Source organism: Anabrus simplex, chromosome 1 (genome assembly GCF_040414725.1).
Source record: "Anabrus simplex isolate iqAnaSimp1 chromosome 1, ASM4041472v1, whole genome shotgun sequence".
NCBI classification, from domain to species: Eukaryota; Metazoa; Arthropoda; class Insecta; order Orthoptera; family Tettigoniidae; genus Anabrus; species Anabrus simplex.
Genome location: NC_090265.1, coordinates 293,884,731 through 293,894,643, shown reverse-complemented (window position 1 = coordinate 293,894,643; position 9,913 = coordinate 293,884,731).

The following is a 9,913-nucleotide window of genomic DNA, read 5'->3' as shown; positions in this document are numbered from 1 at the left end:
ACTTTACGCAGCCAGGCCAAGCGGGCCCACACAGCACTGTCTTCCTTGCTGGAGAACCACTGGTGATACCGACAAGTTCAATTATCTTGGATCAGTCATCACAAGCATCAGTCAAGCACCGCATCAGTGTTGGTTGGAAGAAATGGCGGTCTCCTACTGGTGTTCTGTGTGATAAGCGGATGACAGTCAAATTAAAGGGCAAAGTGTACAAAACCACTGTTCGGCCTGCCCTCAAGTACGGCTCCGTATGTTGGGCAAGACAGAAAAAGCACGACCAGCGAATGCATGTCACAGCGATGCATGGTCGGTGGGAGTCACTCTGCGTGACAAAGTGCGCAATGAACACGTGGGAGGATCCTTTCAAGTTGTGCCCATCAGCGACAAGTTGGAGGAGAAACAGGTCCGCTGGTATGGTCACGTCAGAAGAAGAAATTAACACCATTTTGTGTGGAAAGCTCTTGCCATCGAAGAGCCTAAGAGAGGAAGAGGGCGTCCTAAGGCAACATGGAAACAATCTGCTGAGGCTGCTTTAAGGGAAAGTGAAGTGCCATTAGATCTGGTACAAGAACAGTGGACATACTCTCTCCGAGTCAGACGAGCCGACCCTGAGTGAGCTCGGGACTGCCCGTTTTATGGGTGCATATACGGCCAGGAAAGAAGAAGAAGAATTAGGACCAAATATACAAACATTCCTCACCAGGAAGCGGGCCAATCCAATAGCACTAGGCTAATATGACCCTCCATCAGTTGTTGTGTTGAGAAAGGGAATGGACGCATTTTACATCCGCACAGGAGTTGCATTGCTTCAGTCTGCCACACTAACAGAGCTGTGTTCCTTGCAGGTACCCATGTTTATGAAGATACATTCTACACCTTCCAACGCCACTCTGAATTCTGTTGAGGGATTTCCATATTTCGTGGCCTACAAGAAGACTTTCTTCGGCTTTCCTCCACTCTGACGCAGGTTGCGTTGTGGATTACCTCCTGGCTACCTCCGGTCTCGTAATGAGCACAAGAAGTTTTCTTGATTTGAATGGATGCCTTGGAGGCTGATCAGTGATGACCGAAGAGAAGACGAGCGTAGTCTTTGACTGATTCGTTCGTTCGGTTTGTGCCATAACCTCGCGGCCCACGTCAGGAGAAGCTATGCCATCCAGATGTTTGTTTCAGGTATCCAGTGATAGTTTTGCATGACTTATTCAAGGCTATATCAACGTTTTTGGCATGAGTGGACCGATACCAAACAGGGCTAGCGTACTCAGCAGCTGAGCAACACAGAGAAAGCGGCCGTACGCAATATCTGAGGGAGGGCAACCCAGTTCTCTCCTGTCAATATAGGAAGGATGTTATTTCTCGTAGAGACCTTTCATTGGGTGTTTAAAGAATGTGTCTTTTAGGACAGGGTGCGATCTTAAGTTACCTCTAGATATTTTGGAATAAAAAGATGTTCCAGTAGATCTCCTTCCCATCGAATTTTGAGCTCCCTTGCTGCTTCCCTGTTTCTGAGGTAATAATAATAATTTCGTGTGGCTATTTCTAGCCGAGTGCAGCCCTTGTAAGGCAGACCCTCCGATGAGGGTGGGCGGCATCTGCCATGTGTAGGTAACTGCGTGTTATTGTGGTGGAGGATAGTGTTATGTGTGGTGTGTGAGTTGCAGGTATGTTGGGGACAGCACAAACACCCAGCCCCTGGGCCATTGGAATTAACCAATGAAGGTTAAAATCCCCGACCCGGCCGGGAATCGAACCCGGGACCCTCTGAACCGAAGGCCAGTAGGCTGACCATTCAGCCAACGAGTCGGACGTTTCTGAGGTGAAAAGCACAAATGTGTGTCTTGGATGAGTTAGGTAACTGATATGTTTAGTACGTTTCACATTTCATGAACAGCGTATTTTTGTGTGCAGTATATTTTTAAAGAATAAATCGGCTGGGGGAGTGATAATAGGACGCCACGAACTATTTCCTGGAGAGCGACCCTGTGAACGCGTTACGGAAATAAAAGTGTAAATAAATTCAAAACTGTGGATTCAGTTCTAAACAAAACAATGATTTAAACAAAAAATTGAGTTAAACAAGCGAATTTCTTAACTGACGAAAAATCAGGATATTTGCGAAAGACTTGAGGGACCCCCCTCCCGAAAAATGTTAAAGGAAACTGGCTCAGCAAAGAGAGGTTTCATATTCTTCTGTACGGTGGGTGGCAAGAAATTTGAAAATCAATTCTTTCAAAGTCACAGACTTGCAAAGTTTAAGCCCAAGATATCCAGCCGCAAGAAAAAATTACTGCAATATGGTTTTATCAGCCTGTCAGCAGTGGTGAATTAAATCCCGAATTAGTGCTGCTTTCCGATGAGGCGTGCTTTTATTTGCATGCACGTGTAAATTAGCTAATTAACTGCTATTGGTCACGTGAGAATCCAAGAATCTCTACATATTATAAAACAAAATCTTCGAACTCGTCTGTCTGTCTGTCTGTCTGTCTGTCTGTCTGTCTGTCTGTCTGTCTGTCTGTCTGTCTGTCTGTCTGTCTGTCTATCTGTCTGTCTGTCTATCTGTCTGTCTGTCTGTCTGTCTGTCTGTCTGTAACGAATAATCTCGTGAACCATAGGATGGATTTTGATGAGGTTTTCACCATTCTATAAAGTATTTTTCGAGAAAGGTGTGTGTATATATTAGTTCAATGGGTGCAATATATATATCTATGATCAAAGGAAGCTTAGCAGTAACAATTTTAGTGGAGCAAATCGAAGAAACACGACCGCCCGTGCGCTTTATTAGCTTACAATGGCTAAACTAGGGATGTGCCACTCGATCACCTGCTCGAGCAGTCTCGAGTGCTGACGTCACGAACTGGTGTGTCGAGCATGGTCGAGCAAGATCGAGCAGCACAGAATTCCCTCATGACGTAGGCGTGCATGCGCTCTAAGCAGGACGTGTGTGTTTGACTCGAGCACATTTCCGTCTTCACTCATTATCTTTGGTCTTCACATTCCGGCATTACATTCTAGTATAGTAATTAGCGATCATTTTACAGAAGTACCACAAGTCGTAGTGGACGCATCAATTTATTAAACCCATATATGCCCAGAATGCATTTTTGTTATCAAATTTAACTGACTGCTCGACATGAAGATGAGCTCTGCATAGTGATAATATTTCTGTGTTTTTTCCTGTCGTTATTTCGTCGCTACTTCCATTTCTAGTTTTTCTGATTATTGGATGTATAATTTGAATAACATTTTTATTATATTGCTATGATACTGTTTCTAATGCACGAAGACGTGTTTATATACAATACACCACTGGTATGACGGGACCTTAGATATTTAATTTGTATCTATTCAATTTATAATTATTTTGCTGCCGTATATGCTAATTAGGAAAAGGGAAAGGAGGGAGAATAGTAATAATAGTAAGAAAATTTGAACAGAACTGAAGTTCTGAACTGAACGTTCAGGATTTTTTAAATTACATCTCACAATCCGTAGATATCGCACGTTGCGGGAATGCATTACTGGACACATAGGGATGGTATTATGTTCTTGTAATTCTAGTGGATTAGTCATTAATAATTCTATATATTTCTATATAAACTTATTTTATTACCGCGAATATGCGGTATTTGACATGAAAGAGCAAAGAAGATTGGCACGCAACTGATTTAATGCAAGGAAATCACTCATAGATGGCGGGTCGTACTCCTGCTCGAGTACTGCTCGACCTACATCGAGCTGTGACGTCATCAGCTCGAGCTGCTCGAGCTGCTCGAGCTGCGCTCAAGCCCATCCCTAGGCTAAACCATTACATATATATCTGTACTATGCGGGTAAATGTTTTTCGGCGTAAAAAGTTCTACAAAGGAAGTCCGTGATAGCACAAACCTATCTTTAATACACAGCCCACTACAACGGTTTTTATGTTACAGCTTGCGTTAAGAAACACCGTCAAATTTAGAAATAACTTTTAAAATGAATAAGTTAATCCTTACCAAAATGCATTGTTTATTCACTTCAAGTAAGTAACGTAGATTAAACTGTAATTTACAATTTCTAATTTTTATCTATACTTTAGGAGATACCGTCGTTTTCATTTTTTCCGCGTAATCTCCATTCTGAAATATAGAAATGTAACGATTTTAGTAAAACAAGTCGAAGAAAAAATGGCCGTCCGCGTGCCTTTTTAGCTTACGCTGGCTAAACAGTTACAGTTACATCTATCCTTTGAGGGTAAGAATTGTTCAGCATAACAAGTTCTACAAAATAGTTCGCGACAGAATATTACTATCCTTAATACATAGCCTACTATAACTGTCTTCATGTTATAGTTTGCAGTGAAAAACATCAAATTAAAAAAAATCGTTTTGAATTAATCAGTTAATCCTTATAGAAATTCATTGTTTAATCACCTCAAGTAACTAATGTACATTAAAATGTCATTATAGTAAATAATTTTCATCTGTACTTTCGGAGCTATCAACGGCTTCGGGCAGCAGCTAATGGTCGAGTTAAGACTTCAGAGAAAAGTGGATGTGGTCCGATTTTTCGCTATTAATTCGATTCACCCAATCATTCCTGTATACCGTCTGTGAAAATTTTGTTCCACAGTGTGTTTGGAGTTTCCGTGGTTATCTGATGCTTTTCGGCTTTTTTAAATTCCGTCTGTGAACATTTCGTTGCACATTCTACGACACAACAATTAATAGTTTTTTAGTGAATTTTCGTTATTTATATAAAATCTATAACAAAGCATATGGCCTCCGGAGAGGACTTGGTGCAAGTCTTTGGAGTTTGCGCTCTATAGGAGATCTGTACGTCTGTGAGCATGGAGCCCTTCCTAAGATAAATTCTAACACTGAAGATGTCACAAACACCCAGGCCCCGAGGCAGAGGACTTAACCAAGAAAAGTTAAAATCCCCGATCCGTCCGACAATCGAACTCGGGACCCCTTCGATCATACTAACCCTTTAGCCATGAAGCCGGACTATAAAATCTATGAAATCCCATCATGCCGAGACAGAAAGCGAATATAGGTCAGAGTCCATTGCATTCGAAAAAAGTGTAATTATTACGTAACAATGAAACTGACCAACAAAGAGATTCTCGATTGATACAGGATAGAGAATGGATGACTTCTCAAAGACAAATAAATTCACTGCCGAGGTTTAAGTATATTACTCAGTTGACACAGTAGTCGATAGTGAAGTTATTGTCCACTATTCTAAAGATTTTCTGAATTCTTTACAACGTTCCGAGTTTCCACCACACACGATAATTTAAAAAATCTAACTTATTATACTGTCACGCAATGTACACCCGTCAAAGTTATGCAATAGGACGCAATTGATAGTGAAAGCTTCGAAAAACTGCTCGATAGGAGATAATATTTTGACTGACTGTGGCACAGGAGAAACTGCCTTAATACCGAATCCCTATGATTCCTTCAGATTTGCGTTTTTATTTCAAAAACGTCCAATTTAATGTAAGAGTTTGCTTTGACATGACAACAAAGCACAGGGTGACACACTTAGCGTGGCTGGAATTAATGTTAGTGGAGAATGTTTTTCTTCCAGATAGCTTTACGTGTTCCTCTCGCGTGTTACATTAAAACGAAATCTTTTAGTGTTCTCTACGGGAGGGAAAATGACTATGTCGTATACAAGGAAATACTATATATCCCCGGTTAAAAGTAGCCTATCGCCTTCGATTCATAACTGCTCCCGTGCGAAGCCGGGGTGGGTAACTAGTAATAAATAAAACTCAACTTCATAACCTTAAAATAGGAATTTGGTACGCTATTAGTGCTAAAAAATTAAATGGCCATTTTTTACTACGCCATCAATTCCGACCTATACATGGAATTAATACTGAACGAGTTTTTTCTGGACTAATTGGAAAGAAAAGTCACATGGATATTTCCAGCAAGACTGGACTACGGCACATACCACTCGAAATTCAATGACGCATTGCATGATGTTTTCGAGGACAGAATAAATAGTGCAGAGTTATGGTAGGCTTGCTCTCCTGATTTAACGCATTGTGACTCCTCCTTATGGAGTAGGTAGAAATAACCCCTGCACCGTAGAAGGAATGAAAAATGTTATTCCCACCGAAATGTTGAAGATTCATGAGGCTGAACTGCAGAGAGCCAACCGAAATACCATCACACAATACAAGGCTTGTCTAGCGACTGAGAGAGAGCGTTTTCAAAACTTACTGCAATGGAGTTTGATTGTTCATCGATGTATTTTTTAATCTGATTATCCATGAATAGAAATTTATGGGTTTTCTTCGGACGAATGCGGGTGGTTTGGCGGCCACCGCACGCTCATTTACCGACACATGGCAAGCCGGAAGGACAGCAATCCTTGGCAGAACTCATCCTGCATTAAGTGTGAAAGTGTGACTAATTTCCAATGCAAGTGAGTACTTGCTAAGAGTTTTGTTCAGTAGCTTCCTGCATTAGGGGCTGCCTGGCCGAGGCGGTAAAGGTGTGCTCGGTTCGCCCGGAAGGACGTGGGTTTGGATCCCCGTCAAGAAGTCGTAAAATTTAAGAAACGAGATTTGCACTTCCGGAGGTGCATATGGCCCTGAGGTTCACTCAGCCTACACCAAAAATGAGTACTAGGTTAATTCCTGGGGGGAAAAGGCGGTCGGGCGTAGAGCTAACCACTCTACCCCATCACGTGCTGAGTTTAACAATGGTGGAAGCCTTTAGCTTCCACTCCTCCAAGGGTCTTCATGGCCTGTACGGAGATGACTTTGTTTGCTTTTAGCTTCCTATAATTCTTATTCTGAATCTCTTAAAATTCAACAAATAATTCGTTCAAATTTTTATATTTCTTGTTTATATATTTATATATTTATTTCCAGAGAGTCTATACAGAGTTCTCCTTCAACTTAGACCTTGTGTTGTTAGCAGTGAACAAGTCAAATCTAATATACAGTTATAAGTACTAAACAAATTTTAATAGGTATAGTATGCCCTCCACGCAGTGAACACTGCCCGGTGGAGCCTGGTGTTTACAAAATATTCGGCGATTGCCAGGAATCGCGAGGATACTCACGATACTAAAAGGATTTTCAAAAATGTATATAATATCGATACATAAAACATTGAATTTATATCAAATATGGATATCATGGTCAAAGTGCTCAAATAAAATGTAGATAGTCACACGACCAGTGGTGAATTTTGTTTTAAGAGGAAGTACAACTAGGTAATCATCCTCTCTGAACAAATTAAGCGAATAGAAAAATTTAAATAAAACAAAGTTATTTATTCTACGAAGGAATTTCTAAATGAATTAGAAAAAAAATTATAAGCCGAAAAGGTCACTAAGGAATCAAAAGGAATTATAGATTCCCTGAGTAACATAACACGCGAGATGTATATACCCTTGGTTAATCCCCTTTCACAAATAAAGCGAATGACAAGATCAGCAGTAGTCGCGTCATCGGCTAGTATGAGTTCGAGGCCGAGGTTCTATTTTAGGTCAGAGATATTGGCGCACTCTGTGAGGATGGGGCCACGGTGAAGTCGGCACCCAAGAACACACTGGGGGATATAACAGTCTGCACGTACACCGTCTATGATCTATCCTCAGCCTATACAAAACTACGACCTCTTTCCGTGAAAGCCGGAAAGAGTACCGGCATACGGTAGTTGTCTTCTCAATTGCTCTAAGCTTGTTGAAAATTCGGATAGATAGCCACTCCCATTCCCAGGACGTCAATATGGTTCGACGTAGCTGAGAACAAATATCACTAGTAGGTACATTCACATGTCTGGGAAGGAAAAGTACCGCTTCTTTTGTAGCTTCATCCGCAAGTTCATTTCCCGCAATCCCAGCGTGGCTTGGAAGTCATACGAAGGTGATTTTGGTGCCAACATCACACAATCTGGCTAGAAGGTCATGAATCTGCTGCACCAGTAGGTGTTGCGGGAAACAGGCGTCGATAGACTGCAGAGAACTTAACGAGTCGTTACACACGAGAAAGTAGTTTCTTTCGTCATCCAGTGTAAACTGCAGAGCTTTTAAGATGGCGAAAAGCTCCGCAATATACGCACTACAGACACTAGGGAGCAAGATCTTATATATCGGTGACGAAAGAGCAACCCACAATTTCTCCTATCTTAGAACCATCTGTGAAGACTTGCCTCGCGGCCGGATACTGGTGAACGAAGTCCTGGAGATTCCTCCGATTAACAGAAGCATCCGTGTTCACCTTGGGTCCACGGAGTAGATCTAGCCGTACATCCGGTCGTGGAACTAACCACGAAGGTACCTCGCTAGAAGTCCGTTCAAGACAACCATCGATAGGCACAACCAAACCGAACTATATACTAGATACCTCATCCATATTTATCGTGATCGTATTACTAATATATTGATTTACTCTTCCACAAATGTGTAACAGCCACAGCTTTCTAAGGCAGTTGATCAAAATGCAGAAATTTCAACATATATAACATCTTCAGCTATACCCAAGAATTTCAGAGGTCACTGGCCACTTTTTAGGTACTGGTTCAAGGCCAGACTCATTTCTTGATCCTACTGGAATTTTCATGAAAAATTTGTGCCGTTCTTCTGGAATTAAAACTTCGGTCGTTTGGCTAGAAAGCCAGCAGCTAGCCTGCTATACAATTCGCTGCCCTTTTAAACTGCTCTTTCTAACAATGCAAGAATATAGAGTATATTATAAGTAAAAAGCAAAGTTCTTGAATACGTTTCTTCACAAACAATACTGTACATGAATAAGTTGAATATTTTAAATTATTTGGTGAAATGAGAATTTCAAAATATAATAATCGATTTTTAGCGTTTCAAGTGCCCTTAATAAATAACAGAAGTATTTTCAGTTACGAATGTGGAATTTATGTGATCATCAGCCTGATGTAGTAAGTAGTCTGTATGACAGATCATACTGGTGATAATAGTAGTAGGGTTGATGGTAATAAGGCAGGGTCAATATCATTTTATTTTAAGAGGAAAATTATGTAAATTAAATAAACCCTTGAGTGAAAGATATCTGATAGTTGATTTGCATTAATATTTTTTACCAGTAATGAATATTTGTTGGTCGTTAGACATTACTAACCTAATATTGCAGGACCCTCACCTGGGAAATCTTGAGGTAATAACCACAGTCCGAGCCTGTATTTAAATATTTTATCTTATAATTGTTCCCCAATATGCTGCACATTCCGTCCCAGATGATGATAAAATAATGCTATTGTATATTTTCGTCGCCTTCTGACGCTGTATTAAGCTACTCGTAGTATTGATTGACCGAGCTCGATAGCTGCAGTCGCTTAAGTGCGGCCAGTATCCAGTATTCGGGAGATAGTAGGTTCGAACCCCACTGTCGGCAGCCCTGAAAATAGTTTTCCGTGGTTTCCCATTTTCACACCAGGCAAATGCTGGGGCTGTACCTTAATTAGGGACATGGCCGCTTCCTTCCCACTCCTAGTCCTTCCCTGTCCCATCGTCGCCATAAGACCTATCTGTGTCGGTGCGACGTACAGCAACTAGCAACAACAAAAAAAGTATTGATTGAGAACTGAAAGGGAAGAATTCGAATCTCTCAAAACAGTATATCGGGTAAAGGCGGAGAGTGGCCATGGAAGGTGAAAGTCAAGACTTGTGAGGCGTTATTCACACCAGATATATGCTATTTAACACATGTATCAATGAACGAAAAATAAATTTAGACCTTAAAATGTTATGATTGATAACACATAGGTCTATAGAAAAACCACATGCAGCACATTGCACATGTGTTATATTACAGCTAATAGAATATACTATACCTTTACACCATGCTTAAAAGTTTTCACTATAGTGGAGTTAACAGGCGTGTAGTTTACACTTTTCCTTACGTCGCACCATCTTCAGGGCTGCCGACATTGGG